Source organism: Capricornis sumatraensis, chromosome 15 (assembly GCF_032405125.1).
Source record: "Capricornis sumatraensis isolate serow.1 chromosome 15, serow.2, whole genome shotgun sequence".
Classification (NCBI taxonomy): Eukaryota; Metazoa; Chordata; class Mammalia; order Artiodactyla; family Bovidae; genus Capricornis; species Capricornis sumatraensis.
The window spans coordinates 50,562,156-50,578,671 of NC_091083.1; the positions used below are offsets into that span (position 1 = coordinate 50,562,156).

Here is a 16,516-nt window from a genome sequence, read left to right on the forward strand (position 1 = left end):
CGTGTATGTGTCTGAACCCACCACCCCAATTTCCTTGAGACTTACATTAAACAAAGGAAGGGTAAATACAATCACAATAACCCCATCATTCATGTGTTATGCGTTCAAGCAGTTAATAATCAATAAGCCTGTGGTTACATTCTGATAGATACAGAAAGAATTTATGACCTGTCTGGAGGCAGGGGTGATTAGAGTATGTTTTCTCTTAAGCGATGAAGAACCTGGATGTGATCTTCAAGATTCCCAGAGGAGGAATCTTGTCCTTCTATTGTAATTTCCGTAGGCACTAAGCACAGAGTTCTGAGTCCATTGGAGAGGTGGCCGAGCATGATCAGCATGAACAGGCCTAAGATGGAGTCCAGCTCGGTCTGTTTCCTCCTTCAGAAGCACCAAATAGGAAAAGTGAGTTTAGAAAGCAATCACTTATAACCATGGTATGTCTTTAGGGCAACTGTTGCATATATTGAATAATAAAGACATAGCATTAGTGTTCAGTGTGGACATGAAGCTGAGTCATAATTAGTTCTAGGAGCTGCCATATTTCTTCCCATATCAGTCCAAATACATCCTGACCTTTTGAGAATATTTAGCTGTTAACTTGGGAGGGAGTAAGTGGAAAGTCATGTCAGTTGCCTTAAAGAATACCTTCTACTTCAACACATAATATCAGGTACTAAATAACCAGTCACCCCATTCTAGAAATAAAAGCAGAAGGAAACACAGGAGCGTTCTAGAAAATCTGTCCAGCTTCAGAAGGTGTGTGAAAGCATTAAGATCATGCTAACACCAAGCCCCTTGCAATTCAATATCCTGTGACATGAATGAATTGGTCGCCTGAAATAGTGCAATAGGAAAGTTGCAATCTGAACTCCAAATTTGGGCACCTTAAAGGAATGGACCCTTCATGGAGAAAATAGTGAAAATCCATTAGGGTCTTTACAGTGAGAAAAGGAACTAGTAGGAAAGAACCGACACTACTCCTCGTCTCTCCAAGCCCACACTTCACATGTTGTAGCCATGTGTTCCGGGAAACAAACTCACTCAGAAGGACAATGCAGATAGTGGAGTGCAGTTTATTACACCAGCGAGCCCAAGGTAGAGTTTCCTCTCAGCCAAGGACCCCAACCGACTTTTGTGGAAACCTTAGAAAACATCACTACGAACAAAGCTAGTGGAGGTGATGGAATACCAGTTGAGCTGTTTCAAATCCTGAAAGATGATGCTGTGAAAGTGCCGCACTCAATATGCCAGCAAATTTGGAAAACTCAGCAGTGGCCACAGGACTGGAAAAGTCAGTTTTCATTTCAAACCCAAAGAAAGGCAATGCCAAAGAATGCTCAAGCTACTGCACAATTGCACTCATCTCACACACTAGTAGAGTAATGCTCAAAATTCTCCAAGCCAGGCTTCAGCAATACCTGAACCGTGAACTTCCAGATGTTCAAGCTGGTTTTAGAAAAGGCAGAGGAACCAGAGATCAAATTGCCAACATCTGCTGGATCATGGAAAAAGCAGGAGAGTTCCAGAAAAACATCTATTTCTGCTTTATTGACTATGCCAAAGCCTTTGGGTGGATCACAATAAACTGTGGAAAATTCTGAAAGAGATGGGAATACCAGACCACCTGACCTGCCTCTCGAGAAACCTGTATGCAGGTCAGGAAGCAACAGTTAGAACTGGACATGGAACAACAGACTGGTTCCAAATAGGAAAAGGAGTACGTCAAGGCTGTATATTGTCACCCTGCTTATTTAACTTCTATGCAGAGTACATCATGAGAAATGCTGGACTGGAAGAAGCACGAGCTGGAATCAAGATTGCCGGGAGAAATATCAATAACCCCAGATATGCAGATGACACCACCCTTATGGCAGAAAGTGAAGAGGAACTCAAAAGCCTCTTGATGAAAGTGAAAGAGGAGAGTGAAAAAGTTGGCTTAAAGCTCAACATTCAGCAAACGAAGATCATGGCATCTGGTCCCATCACTTCATGGGAAATAGATGGGGAAACAGTGGAAACAGTGTCAGACTATTTGGGGGGGCTCCAAAATCACTGCAGATGGTGATTGTAGCCATGAAACTAAAAGACACTTACTCCTTGGAAGAAAAGTTATGACCAAACCTAGACAGCATATTGAAAAGCAGAGACATTACTTTGCCAACAAAAGTCCGTCTAGTCAAGGCTATGGTTTCTCCTGTGGTCATGTATGGATGTGAGAGTTGGACTGTGAAGAAGGCTGAGCGCCGAAGAACTGATGCTTTTGAACTGTGGTGTTGGAGAAGACTCTTGAGAGTCCTTTTGACTGCAAGGAGATCCAACCAGTCCATTCTAAAGGAGATCAGTCCTGGGTGTTCTTTGGAAGGACTGATGGTAAAGCTGAAACTCCAGTACTTTGGCCACCTCATGCGAAGAGTTGACTCATTGGAAAAGACTCTGATGCTGGGAGGGATTGGGGGCAGGAGGAGAAGGGGACGACAGAGGATGAGATGGCTGGATGGCATCACCGACTCGATGGACGTGAGTTTGAGTGAACTCCGGGAGATGGTGATGGACAGGGAGGCCTGGCATGCTGCGATTCATGGGGTCACAAAGAGTCGGACACGACTGAGCGACTGAACTGAACTAACTGTATATCTTAAGTGTATTGCTCAAGCCCACATCCCCAGATTCCTTAAACCTAGCCTGGAGACTATTGAAGGGAGATACAATCAGATTACAGCCATGATTCATAATCAGAAGGGTCAGCTGGTTATACATTTTAGCCTACACCAGTGGGTGCCATAAAGATTACAAAGGTGACTGACTACATAGAGGATTATTACATTCTTTTTGGCGATGGGAAATCTTGGTATGGAATCTGGTATTTATCAGTCCAGCAGGCCAATTTGGCCGTAGGTATGTTATGCCCGTTGCTACCAGGCGCATAGTCAAAGGTCACTGAAAGTGCAAGATCGAGTTTCCTTCTTTTTCAAGATGGAGTCAGCTCGGCCTGTTCCTTTCCTCCCTCACACACAGGCAGTGTCCATGTCTGGCTCTCTTTTTGCCAATTACGTTATTATGGTATGAATATCTAGAATACCCAGCTTCCCTGGTGGCTCAGACAGTAAAGAATCCGCCTGCAATGTGAGAGACATGGGTTCCATCCCTGGGTTGGGAAGATCCCCTGGAGAAGGGAACGGCTATGCACTCCAGTATTCTGGCCTGGAGAATTCTGTGGACAGAGGACCCTGGCGGGCTACAGTCCATGGGGTCGCAAAGAGTCAGGCATGACTGAGAGACTTTCACACGTCTAAAATATCACTTCTGGCACAAATGCACACTTTACTTGCACTTTCTCTTAAAAATGTTGTATTTTTCATCTGATCTCTTCTTGTCTCTTGGTATTACTTTGGAATATGCTCCTCTTGTCTCATATCCAGATTAGCCACTCTCCTAACTGGTGTCCCTTCTCTGTCCCGGTCTTCACTCTATTATTGACATAGCTGACAGTGACCCAGTTCCTGTCTCTCTTCTTCTCAGAGCTCTACAGGGACTCTCTTTTCACTCAGTAAGTGCCAGAGTCCTTATAATGCTTGTGTGACCTGGCTGCATTTCCTTTTCACATTCCCTTCATTCACCGTGTGCCCACTACGCTGGCCCCTGGAATAGCATGCTATGCTGGGCACATCCCACCTCAAGGTCTGCGTTCGCTGTTCCCTCTGCTTGGATTGCCCTTACCCCTGTATCCACATGACTCACTCTCTCACCTCCTTTCGGTCTTTATTCAGATGTCTGCTTACAGTGTTTCATCAAGCTGCCCATCCAACAGTGTGCGCACCTGATTAAATTCTTCCTTAGTTCTTGTCACTGTCTAACACACTACAAATTTTACTTAATTCTTAGTTTATTGTCCATCTCTCCCTGTGGAAGCTAAGATTACTGAGAGCAAGGGTTTTGCCTGCTTTGCTCACTGTTGTGTCCTCATCACCTAGAGCAGTGCCTGGGCCATAAAAAGAGCCCTGAAACTACAGATTAAATATGAAGAATGGGAACCCAGTGGGGCTCATTCTATGAATTTATCAGCAATCATCCCAAATGGTCACTGAAATTACTTCCCTTATGGATTTCCTGGTGCATGGAAGGTGAGCTATTTTGATTTTCCCTTCCAGTCTCTTATTGTATACATAATAATCTGGCTATATGGACAAAAGATGTCATGAAAGCCTCTGGGTTGTGGTTTCCTATGAAATCCTGGTTTTTGAACTGGATGATCTGGGGCTTTTAAATCCTAATCTCCTAAATCTTAATGTATTTTTTTTTCTCTTTCCATTTTTGTTTTCATGTGACCAGTCTTCAGCGAGACTATTTTATCAGGGTAATTAATAACTGAATTCCTTTGGTGAGTCCCAGGCTCAGCTGCTTGTAGCAGACACCATCAGTGACCAGCCCTACTTGGCACTCACCATCTCAAGACATGCTGACTGTATTCTACTGCAAGTTCTTGTGCCTTTATGCCCAAAGATTTTCTTTTATAAAAAAAATTGAATTGTAATTGGCATATTAGTTTTAGGAGTACAACATAGAATAACTATTTGTATATATTACAGAATTATCACAGTGGTAAATCTAGTTTATTTGCTTGCACTCAGATTCTTGTTTCAGTATCAGGTTCTGAAGGACCCACCTAAGATGCTGCTCCCTGTCTCCTGGTCAGTCACTCATTATGCCTGTGACCTCCGGGGAACTGAGTCCCTTATGAATTTCATCCACAGGTCCCTCTTTCTCTGGGATTGATTGCAGTACTGACCCCACCCTCTCACAATCTCCATTCATTTTTTCCCTCAGACCCCAGTATGCAACTCTTAAAATTATTATGTAGAGTGATTTAGCTGTTCTTTATCCTCACCTCTCTCACTTAAGTTGTGCCCTCAGGGATCTTTACCCTCTCTACCAACTTCACCTATCAAGACACCTAGTTAAACAAAATAGATCTCACCCTGCACAGTTTGCTTAGTTTTCTGAATTTGAGTTGTTGCCCAAACTGCAAGCAGTTTAAAAATGTACTTTCCTCTGACACAATGAGCAAAAGTGAGCTCCAGGTGTACTAAGTCTTAAAGTCATAGCTAGAAAGTGCTATTGATTCTTCAGAGCATCTGGGGTAAGACACACAAAATATTGGCCATATGAATGATGCCAAGCAGAGATACAGGCAAATTGTACAAAAAACCTGATGTTCCTTCTTCCTGGAATTTTTCTAAAAGAGGAAGAATGAGGACTCTCACTCTTATTGTTTAAAAAATTGTCATATAGCCTCTAACTGCCAATCAGCCTCGAGCATAAACTTGCATTTATAATTTTCCTTGAATAGCATACGAATATTAGTCTCCATGTTCTAATTAATCCCACAGCACAGACAGACTGTGGAAATGCTGAATTGTGTGCCTAGAGACAAGGTACAATCCCATGCAACCTCATGTTCCATGGAGACTTGAGAGATATAATCTTCCACAATCACAAGAACATGGGCCCCTGTGAGTGCTCGAGGGAGAAGAAGGTTTGAGGAGGAAGGCACAGCCACAGAGATTTTTGCCTTCCTCTTGGTCCTCATCTTCATTCAGCCACCCCAGACCAACTCTTTGCCTCAAAGATAAGGGAGGGAAATCCCCAAACTCAAGTAACTGCAAGTCTATGCACCTAAACATCCAGCCCTGGGATCAAGCTATATGATCAAGGTGTGACAATATGATTGCTTAAGAGTATTGACTTACAGGGGAAATATTCACAATAGATTGCAGACTGCACAGCAGACTGTTCAGGTGTCCTGATTTTGTTCGATTTTATAGGCAGATATAAATTATAAATGCACTTATAAATTACTCCACACACATGACACATGCTTGCAATATACAATTTATACTGTGTAATGTATTTATAAATCATACATTTGTTTATTTAAATATATACATATATATTTTTTAAACTCTATTTATTTTATTTTTTTGCTATACCATGTAGGATGTAGAATCTTAGTCCCTCACCGCAATGGAACCCATGCCCTGTGCAGTGGAAGAGGGGAGTCTTGATCACTGAATGACCAAAAAAAAAAAAAACCTCCCTATTTTGGGGGAAATATGCTATTTGTGTGTTCTTACAGTATTTTACATATTCTTTTTGTAAGTAGAAAAATATATCAAGAAAAATAATATTGTCTTTCCTCCTATTCCCATGAATATTGACACTAATGTTGTTCAGTTGCCAATTGTGTTTGACTCTTCGGGACTCCATAGACTGCAGCATGCTAGGCCTCCCTGTTCCTCACCGTCTCCTGGAGTTTGCCCAAGTTCATGTCCATTGCATCAGTGATGCCATCCAACCATCTTCATTCTCTGTCACCCTCTTCGCCTTTCACCTTCAATCTTTCCCAGCATCAGGGTCTTTTCAAATGAGTCAGCTGTTCACATCAGGTGGCCAAAGTATTGGAGTTTCAGGTTCGGCATCAGTCCTTCTAATGAGTATTCAAGGTTGATTTCCTTTAACATTGACTGGTTTGGTCTTGCTGTCCAAGGGACTCTCAAGAGTCTTCTCTAACACCACAGTTTGAAAGCATCAATTCTAGAGTGCTCTGCCTTCTTTATGGTCCAGCTCTCACAATCATATGTGACTGCTGAAAAGACCATAGCCAGTGATTTTGGACCCCAAGAAAATAAAGTCTCTCACTGTTTCCATTGTTTCCCCATCTATTATTTGCCATAAAGTGGTGGGACTCTGACTAAGATGCCATGATCATAACTATGACTAAGTTATGACTAACTATGACATCATGACTATGATCCAAGATCCAAGACTATGACTAAGATGCCATGATCTTAGTGTTTTGAATGTTGAGTTTTTAGCCAGCTTTTTCACTCTCCTCTTTCATCAAGAGGCTCTTTAGTTTCTCTTCACCTTCTGCCATTAGGGTGATGTCATGTGCATACTTGAGGTTACTGATATTTCTCCCAGCAATCTTGATTCCATCTTGTGTTTCATCAAGCCCAGTATTTTGCATGATGTACTCTGCATAGAAATTAAATAAGCAGGGTGACAATATACAGCCTTAACGTACTCTTTTCCTGGTTCTTTTGGAACCAGTTTATTGTTCCATGTCTACTTTGTTAGACCTGCATACAGGTTTCTCAGGATGGAGTTAAGGTGGTCTGGCATTCCCATCTCTTTAAGAATTTTTCACAGTTTGTTGTGATCCCCACAATCAAAGGCTTTAGCATAGTCAATGAAATAGAAGTAGTTTTTTTTTTTTTCTGGAATTCTCTTGCTTTTTCTATGATCCAATGGATGTTGGAGTTTGATCTCTGTTTCCTCTGCCTTTTCTAAATCCGGCTTATACATCTGGAACTCTCGGTTCACATACTGTTGAAGCCTATCTTGGTGCACTGAGCATTACCTTGTTAAGCTAATAGACAGCCTAATACCCTGAAATTTAGATTGGAGTCTAATTTGAATTAAATTAGACTAAAATGGAGTCTAATTGAATATTGCCCAGCAAGATGGCAGAATAAAAAGAATGTGACCTTACCCCTTTTTACAAAAATGTCAAAATGACAACTAACTGTTGAACAACCATTGGCAAAAAAAATGTTGGACCTACCAAAAAAGTACCCTACATCCAAAGACAAAGAAGCCACAATGTAGGAGGGGTGCAATCATAATAAAATCCATACCTACTAGGTAGGGGACCCACAAACTGGAAAATAATTATACCACAGAAGTTGTCCCACAGGAGTCAAAGTCCTGAGCCCAACATCAGGTTCCCAGCTTGGGGGTCTGGCAATGGGAGAAGCCCCCAGAGAATCTGGCTTTGAAGCCCAGCAGGGTTTGATAGCAGGAATTCCACAGGCTAGGGGAAGTAGGAACTCCAGTCTTGGGAGGCACACACAAGGTCCTGTGCATACCAGGACCTGGTGAAAAAAATAGTGACCTTATAAGAGACTGAGCCAGATCTACATGCCCGTATTGGAAGGTCTCCTGTGGAGGCAGGGGTGACTGTCACACGGTGGTGACAGATTCACTAGCAGTGAAAGCTCTCGTGAGTACTCTTTCTTGTGGGCTCCACCCTGAGAGGCTGCCATTCCTCCCCAAGACCTAGCCCCGCTGAACAGCCTGTAGACTTCAACGCTGTCTGTGATGCCTCAGGTCAAACAACACCAACAAAGTGGGAGCACAGGCCCACCCATCAGCAGACAGGGAGCCTGAATTCTTCCTGAGCAAGGCCGTGTTCACCAAAGGGCCAAAGCCCAGCTCCACCCACAAGGAAACAGAATTCAGACTTTCCCACCAGGAAGCCTGCAAATCTCTTAGATAGCCTCATCCACCAGAGGGCAGACAGAAGAAGCAAGAACAGCTACAATGCTATAGCCTGTGAAATGGAAACCGCAATTGCAGAAAGTCAGACAGAATGAGGTGGCAGATGAAGGAACAAGATAAAACCCCAGAACAAGTAAATAAGGTAGAGATAGGCAATCTACCAGAAAAAGAATTCAGAGAAATGATAGTGAAGATGACCCAATATCTCAGAAAAAGAAAAGAATGGAGGCAGAGATTGAGAACATGCAAGAAATGTTTAACAAAGTTCTAGAAGAACCAAAAAAAAAGAAGAGATGAATTACACAATAATTGAAATGAAAAATACACTAGAAGAAATCAATAGCAGAGTGACTGAGAGAGAGGAATGCATAAGTGAGCTGGAAGACAAAATGATGTAAATCATTGCCATGGAAAAGAATAAAGGAAAAAACATGAAAAGAAGACAGTCTAAGAGACCTCTGGGACAACATTAAATACATGAAACTTTTGCATTATAGGGGTCCCAGAAACAGAAGAGAAAGAGAATGGACCTAAGAAAATATTTGAAAACATAATAAATGAAAACTTTTCTAACATGGGAAAGGAAACAGTCACCCAAACCCAGGTAGTGCAAAGTGCTAGGCAGGATAAACCCAAGGAAGAACATTCTGAGATCCACAGTAAACAAAATGATAAAAATTAAAGGCAAAGAAAAAATATTAAAGGCAACAAGGGAAAAAGCAACAAATAACATACAAAGAAACTCCCCTAAGATTATCACCTGATTTTTCAGCAAAAACTCTGCAGGCCAGAAGGGAATGGCATAATGTATTTAAAGTGATGGAAGAAAAGAACCTACAACCAAGAATCTTCTACCCAGAAAAGCTCTCATTCAGATTCAACAGAGAAATCAAAAGCTTTGCAAACAAGCAAGTTAAGATAACTCAGTGACACCAGACCTGCCTTGCAACAAATGCTAACAGCTTTTTTAAGTGGAAAAGAAATGATCACTACTATAAACAAGAAAATTGCAAATGGAAAAGCTCACTGGTAAAGGCAAGCACAGCTTTCTCCAGTGGCACAGAGGTAAAGAATCCACCTGCCAATTCAGAAGACACAGGAAACATAGTTTGATCCCTGGTTGGGAAGATCTTGTGGAAGAGGAAATGGCAACCCACTCAGTATTTTTGCCTGGGAAACTCCATGGACAGAAGGGTCTGGTGGGCTATAGCCCATGGGGTTACAAAGAGTCGAACACAACTGAGCCCACAGCAAGCACAAAAAGCAAACACAAAAGGTAGGAAATTACCAGCACACAAATAAGATATCAAAGTCAATAACTGTGAGAAGAGGAGAGCACAAATGCATATTATAAATGGATTTGAAATGAAAAGACCAGCAACTTAAAACAATTTTTTTTGCTATATCAAAACTTCATGGTAATCACAAACTGAAAATCTACAATGGATACACACAAGAAAGGAAAAAAGAATCCAAACACAACACTAAAGTTCGTCATCAAATCACAAAAGAACAGAAACAAATAGGAAGGGAAGAAAAAAGACTTACAAAAACAAATCTAAAACAAATAAGAAAATGGCAACAGGAACATGCATATTGATAATTACCATAAATGTTAATTGATTAAATGCTCCAGTCAAAAGACATAGACTGGTTGAATGGATACAAAAACAAAAACCATATATGCTGTCTACAAGAGACCCATTTCAGATTAGGGACACATACAGACTGAAAGAAAGGGGATGGGAAAAGGTGTTCCATGAAAATAGAAATCAAAAGAAAGCTGGAGTAACAAAACTCATATTAGACAAAATCAGTTCAATTGCTCAGTCATGTCCAACTCTTTGTGACCCCATAGACTGCAGCACGCCAGGCTTCCCTGTCTGTCACCAACTCCTGGAGCTTGCTCAGACTCATGTCCATTGAGTCAGTGATGCCATCCAACCATCTCATCCTGTCATCCCTTTCTCCTCCTGCCCTCAATCTTTCCCAGCATCATGGTCTTTTCCAGTGAGTCAGTTCTTCACATCAGGTGGCCAAAGTATTGAAGCTTCAGCTTCAGCATCAGTCCTTCCAATGAATATTCAGGACTGATTTCCTTTAGGATGGACTGGTTGGATGTCTTTGCAGTCCCAGGGACTCTCAAGAGTCTTTTCCAACACCACCAGTTCAAAAGCATCAATTCTTTGGCACTCAGCTTTCTTTATGGTCCAACTCTCACATCCATACATGACCACAGGAAAAACTATAGCTTTGATTAGATGGACCTTTGTCAGCAAAGTAATGTCTCTGCTTTTTAATATGCTGTCTATATTGGTCACAGCTTTTCTTCCAAGGAGCAAGCGTCTTTTAATTTCATGGCTACAGGCACCATCTACAGTGCTTTGGGAGCCCAAGAAAATCAAGTCTGTCGCTGTTTCCATTGTTTCCCCATCTATTTGCCATGAAGTGATGGGACCGGATGCCATGATCTTAATTTTTGAATGTTGAGCTCTAAGCAAGATTTTTCACTCTCCTCTTTCACTTTCTTCAAGGGGCTTTTTAGTTCCTCTTCACTTTCTGCCATTAGGGTGGTGTCATCTGTATATCCAAGGTTATTGATATTTCTCTTGGCAATCTTGATTCCAGCTTGTGCTTCATCCAGCCCAGCATTTCACATGATGTATTCTGCAATTAAGCTAAATAAGCAGTTAAATAAATTTGATAAAATACACTTTAAAATAAAGACTGCTATAAGAGACAAATAATGGACACTGCATAATGATCAAGTCATCATTCTAAGAAGATATAACAATTGTAAGTATACATGCATCCAATATAAGTGTACCCCAATATATAAGGGAAACACTAACAACCACAAAAGGAGAAATCTACAGGAACCCAACAATACGGGGGTTCTTTAACACCCTACTTTCTTTTTGTGTGTGTGCTAGATCCATTTTAATATAATTATACATATCTGCCAAATCAGAAAGAACGGTTTATGCATATATAACTTTTCCAGTTAACATCTGCAAGCATCAATAACAATGATCTCAGCTTATAAATTCATCAGGGTCAGAGAAACCGACAAATGTCTCTTTATTGATAGGCTTACCAACAGTAAATTACAGATGAAATAGGGTCCTTTTGTTTCTCTTCTCTCACTCTCCTTGTCCAGAGACATTTTATTGTAAAGTTTCAGTTCAACTCACCTCCAACTGAAGGTAATCTTTTTAGATAAGCACTCAGTTCCTCTGACTCTACTTATAACCTATTTAATCACAGAAAAACCTCTGCAGAGGTGGAGTTCAAGGTTGCATAAATAACGGAAGATCACAGTTTTGAAGTCTGCTGTTGCTGCTGCTGCTAAGTCACTTTAGTCATGTCCGACTCTGTGTGACACCATAGATGGCAGCCCACCAGGCTCTCCCATCCCTGGGATTCTCCAGGAAAGAACACTGGAGTGGGTTGCCATTTCCTTCTCCAATGCATGAAAGTGAAAAGTGAAAGTGAAGTTGCTCAGTTGTGTCCTACTCTTAGCGACCCCATGGACTGCAGCCTACCAGGCTCTTCCATATTAAAAACCATAGTTCAGTTCAGTTCAGTTGCTCAGTCACGTCCGACTCTGCGACCCCATGAATCGCAGCATGCCAGGCCTCCCTGTCCATCACCAACTCCCGGAGTTCACTCAGATTCACGTCCATCGAGTTGGTGATGCCATCCAGCCATCTCATCCTCAGTCTTCCCCTTCTCCTCCTGCCCCCAATCCCTCCCAGCATCAAAGTCTTTTCCAATGAGTCAACTCTTCGCATGAGGTGGCCAAAGTATTGGAGTTTCAGCTTTAGCATCATTCCTTCCAAAGAAATCCCAGGGCTGATCTCCTTCAGAATGGACTGGTTGGATCTCCTTGAAGTCCAAGGGACTCTCAAGAGTCTTCTCCAACACCACAGCTCAAAAGCATCAATTCTTTGGCACTCAGCCTTCTTCACAGTCCAACTCTCACATCCATACATGACCACTGGAAAAACCATAGCCTTGACTAGATGGACCTTAGTCGGCAAAGTAATGTCTCTGCTTTTGAATATGCTATCTAGGTTGGTCATAACTTTTCTTCCAAGGAGTAAGCGTGTTTTAACTTCATGGCTGCAGTCACCATCTGCAGTGATTTTGGAGCCCCCCCAAAAAATAAAGTCTGACAACTGTTTCTACTGTTTCCCCATCTATTTCCCAAGAAGTGATAGGACCGGATGCCATGATCTTTTTTTTCTGAATGTTGAGCTTTAAGCCAACTTTTTCACTCTCCTCTTTCACTTTCATCAAGAGGCTTTTTAGTTCCTCTTCTCTTTCTGCCATTAGGGTGGTGTCATCTGCATATCTGAGGTGATTGATATTTCTCCCGGCGATCTTGATTCCAGCTTGTGTTTCTTCCAGTCCAGCGTTTCTCATGATGTACTCTGCATATAAGTTAAATAAGACACAATTCACATAGCCCTGAGAAGTTTTTCAGTACCAACTATGGATCGGTTATGAAACGTAAATGAGTGTGAGACACTGTCCATTCATAAGATTCAACCAAGGATTGGCTGAAACACTGGAATACCTCTGCTTAAGAAGGCTATATCCTTCTCCTCACAATTTATTTTTGTTTATTTTTGGTGGTATTTGTTTGCACATGGCTAGATTGCTTTCAATCACTTTGTGAATCAGGAAAACTGATGATCTAAAATTGGGACATGATGTTAAGTATTAAGTAGGTTGGTTTGTCCATTTCAGGTAACTGGTTGGTAGGCCACTTTAAGGCCTTTCATTTTCCTTCACTGCCTCCCAAGACATTAATCAGAAGATGAGTCTGAGTATCATACCATTTAACTCTTTTAACCAATGCCTGGCTAAGACTAGAATGTCCAGCCCAGTATATTTAAAATTCATCCATAGAGGAGGTTTTATAGGTCTTCACCAAACCTGGAATTTCCATGAAGATGTCTGATCTTTATAATCTAAGCAGTCAGCACTGAAGTTAAGCTTCTAGGAGACAGTACTTACAATCCAAGCAATCAGTGGTTGAGTTAAAATCCAAGCTTGAAGCACCATATCCTTGGGTGGAAAGAGAAGCTGGGAACCGATTGAGATGCCTGGTGGCTGCATTGTTATCCATGGGATTGAGTGTGGTTGCTGGTCCAGAAAGCTGGTGATGCATGAGAGTCAATCCACAGTCCTTGCTCTCAGAGTAGGAAGTTGAGCCAGCATATCCTTGACTATACAACCTGAAGCCTGAGTATAGGTCATGGGATAGGACCTCTGCATGCAAGAAGAGGAAGTAGACAAGGGATCTGAAAGTGGAGATATGCAAGCTGGGCTCCAGATGGACCCAGGAGCACTGATGCTGGGAACGGCTGGGACCAAGGTGCCAGAGGTGGGGAGTGAATAGGCCACTTGTTACACTGTCTGAACTCACTTCCAGGGCAGATGTCTATGTCAGGTGTTACTTTGTTTAGACCTCCATTCTGTCATTGCTGCTGCTGTTGGTGGCACATTGTTCTTCAGTTCTTAATCCATACCTGTACCCTGGACTTAGGCAAGTTGATTTTCAGCACCAACTCCTCCTGCATGAAGATATGTGGGTATTGAGTCTTAGCAAACAGTGCTTCCAGTGAATCTAGCTGCGCCTGACTGAACGTTTTCCTCTCCTACTGCTGTTTCTGAGGAGTGGCCAGTCAGACTCAGTGCAATGACTGCATAAGGTAATTGCTTAAGTAAGATAAGACATCTTGCTAAGATTGTCTGGAGGTGCAAAGTTGGCCAAAATCCAGGGGACCTAGCTGGAAGGTCTTGTTTTGCCCAGGGTGGACAGATTCAGAATCCTTGATGGGTGTGTTTGGAGTGGTGGAACTAAGGCAAAACAAACAAACAAAAAGAGGTGTTGGTTTACCACTCTGGAGGATGCAGCTCTTCCCTGTTCCACCACTAACATAAAAAGACACCCCACTTTCATCAATGTCTGATCATCCAGACAGAAGATAAATAAGGAAACACAGGCCTTAAATGAAACATTAGACCAGATGGACTTAGTTGATATTTATAGAATATTCCATCCAAAAGCAGCAGAATACACATTCTTCTCAAGTCACATCTAACATTCACTAGAATTGATCACATACTGGCCTATAAAGCAAGCTGGAGTAAATTTAAGAAAATTGAAATTATTTCAGACATCCTTCCTGACCACAATGCTATGAATTAGAAGTCAACTAAAAGAAAAAAAAAAAAACCTGTAAAAAACACAAACACATAGAGGCTAAACAATATGCTACTAAGAAACCAATAGATTACTGAAGAAATCAAAGAGGAAATCCAAAAGTACCCAGACAAATGAAAACAAAAACACTACAATACAAAACCTATGGGATACAGCAAAAACAGTTCTAAGAGGAAGATATATAGTAATACAATCTTATCTCAGGAAAGAAGAAAAATCACAAATAAACAACCTAAGCTTACACATAAAGTAGCTAGAGAAGAAGAGCAACTGAAACCCAAAGCTAGTAGAAGGAAAGAAATCATAAAGATCATAGCAGAAATAAATGAAATAAAAAAGAAAAAAATAGAAAAGATCAATGAAAGGAAAAACTGCTTCTTTGAAAAGATAAACCTTCAGCCAGACTCATCAAGAAAAAAGGGAGAGAACTCAAAATCAATAGAATTAGAAATGAAAAAGTTACAATGGCTCCACAGATACAAAGGATCATAAGACTATGATCAACTATATGCCAATAAAATGGACAACCTGAAAGAAATGGACAAATTCTTAGAGGCAAAATTTCCCAGGAAGGAACCAAGAAGAAATAGAAAATAAGAACAGAAAATCACAAGTTCTGAAATCGAAACTGTGATTAAAATACATGTTGTTCAGTTGCCTAGTTGTATTCAACTCTTCGCAACCCCATGGTCATAGCTCTCGGTCCCTCACCATCTCCTGGAGTTTGCCCAAGTTCACGTCCATTGCATTGGTGATGCCATCCAGCTCCCCCATCCTCTGTACACTAAAAAACATATAACAAACAAAAGTACAGGACAAGATGGCTTCACAAGAGAATTCCATCAAAAATTTAGAGAAGAGTTAACACCTATCCTGAAACTATTCCAATAAATCACAGTGGAAGGAATACTCCTAAACTCATTCTATGACGCTACCTTCACACTGATACCAAAAACAGACAAAGATACCACAGAAAAGAAAATTACTGGCCAATATCTCTGATGAACATAGATGCAAAAATCCTCCACAAAATGCTAGCAAACTGAACCCAACAATACATTAAAAGGGTCATACACCACGATCAAGTGGGATTTATCCCAGGGGTGGAAAAGGTTTTTTAGTATCCCCAGATCAATCACTGTGATACACTACACCAACAAATAAGAGAATAAAAATCATATGATCATCTCAATAGATGTAGAAAGAGCTTATGACAAAATCAGCATCCACTTCTGATTAAAAACTCACTAGAAAGTAGGCATAGAGGGAACATATCTCAACATAATAAAGGCCATATATGACAAACTTACAGCTAACAGAGTACCCAATGGTGAAAAACTGAAAGCATTTCCTCTGAGATCAGGAACAAGGCAGGGAAGTCTACACTCATCACTTTTGTTTAACATGGTTTTAGAAGTCCTACTCATGGCAATCAAGGAAGAAAAAGAAATAAAAGAAACCCAAATTTAAAAAGAAGTAAAACTGCCACTATTTGCCGATTACAGTGATATAGTTAACTTCAGGCAGGTTGATAAGGCGCCCTTAGGGAGGAGGTATACGCTCTTTGCCTTAGTCACATAGGCTCCATGATAATTACTAAGTAACAAAAACACATCTATTACTAAATGACAATAATACATCTTTCTCGCAGACATGTTTTTCCTTAGGCCTTATGTCATGTAGGAGAAGGCAATGGCACCCCACTCCAGTACTCTTGCCTGGAAAATCCCATGGACGGAGGAGCCTGGTGGGCTGCCATCTATGGGGTCGCACAGTCGGACATGACTGAAGTGACTTAGCAGTAGCAGTATGTCATGTAAGGATTGTGATCAAATAGCAACAGTATATTTTGCTCAAAAGCATGTTTTGCTGCTCTTGACTGATGATTAAATGGCAACAATATATCTTGCCCAAAGGCATGTTTTTTCCTCCCTCACA

At 41.2% G+C, this 16,516-nt stretch overlaps 1 pseudogene; it reads right to left on the bottom strand.

The window, feature by feature from the left end:
* Positions 1-13,275: 13,275 nt before the first annotated feature.
* Positions 13,276-14,036, bottom strand: LOC138091120 (homeobox protein OTX2 pseudogene; annotated as a pseudogene).
* Positions 14,037-16,516: the final 2,480 nt, after the last annotated feature.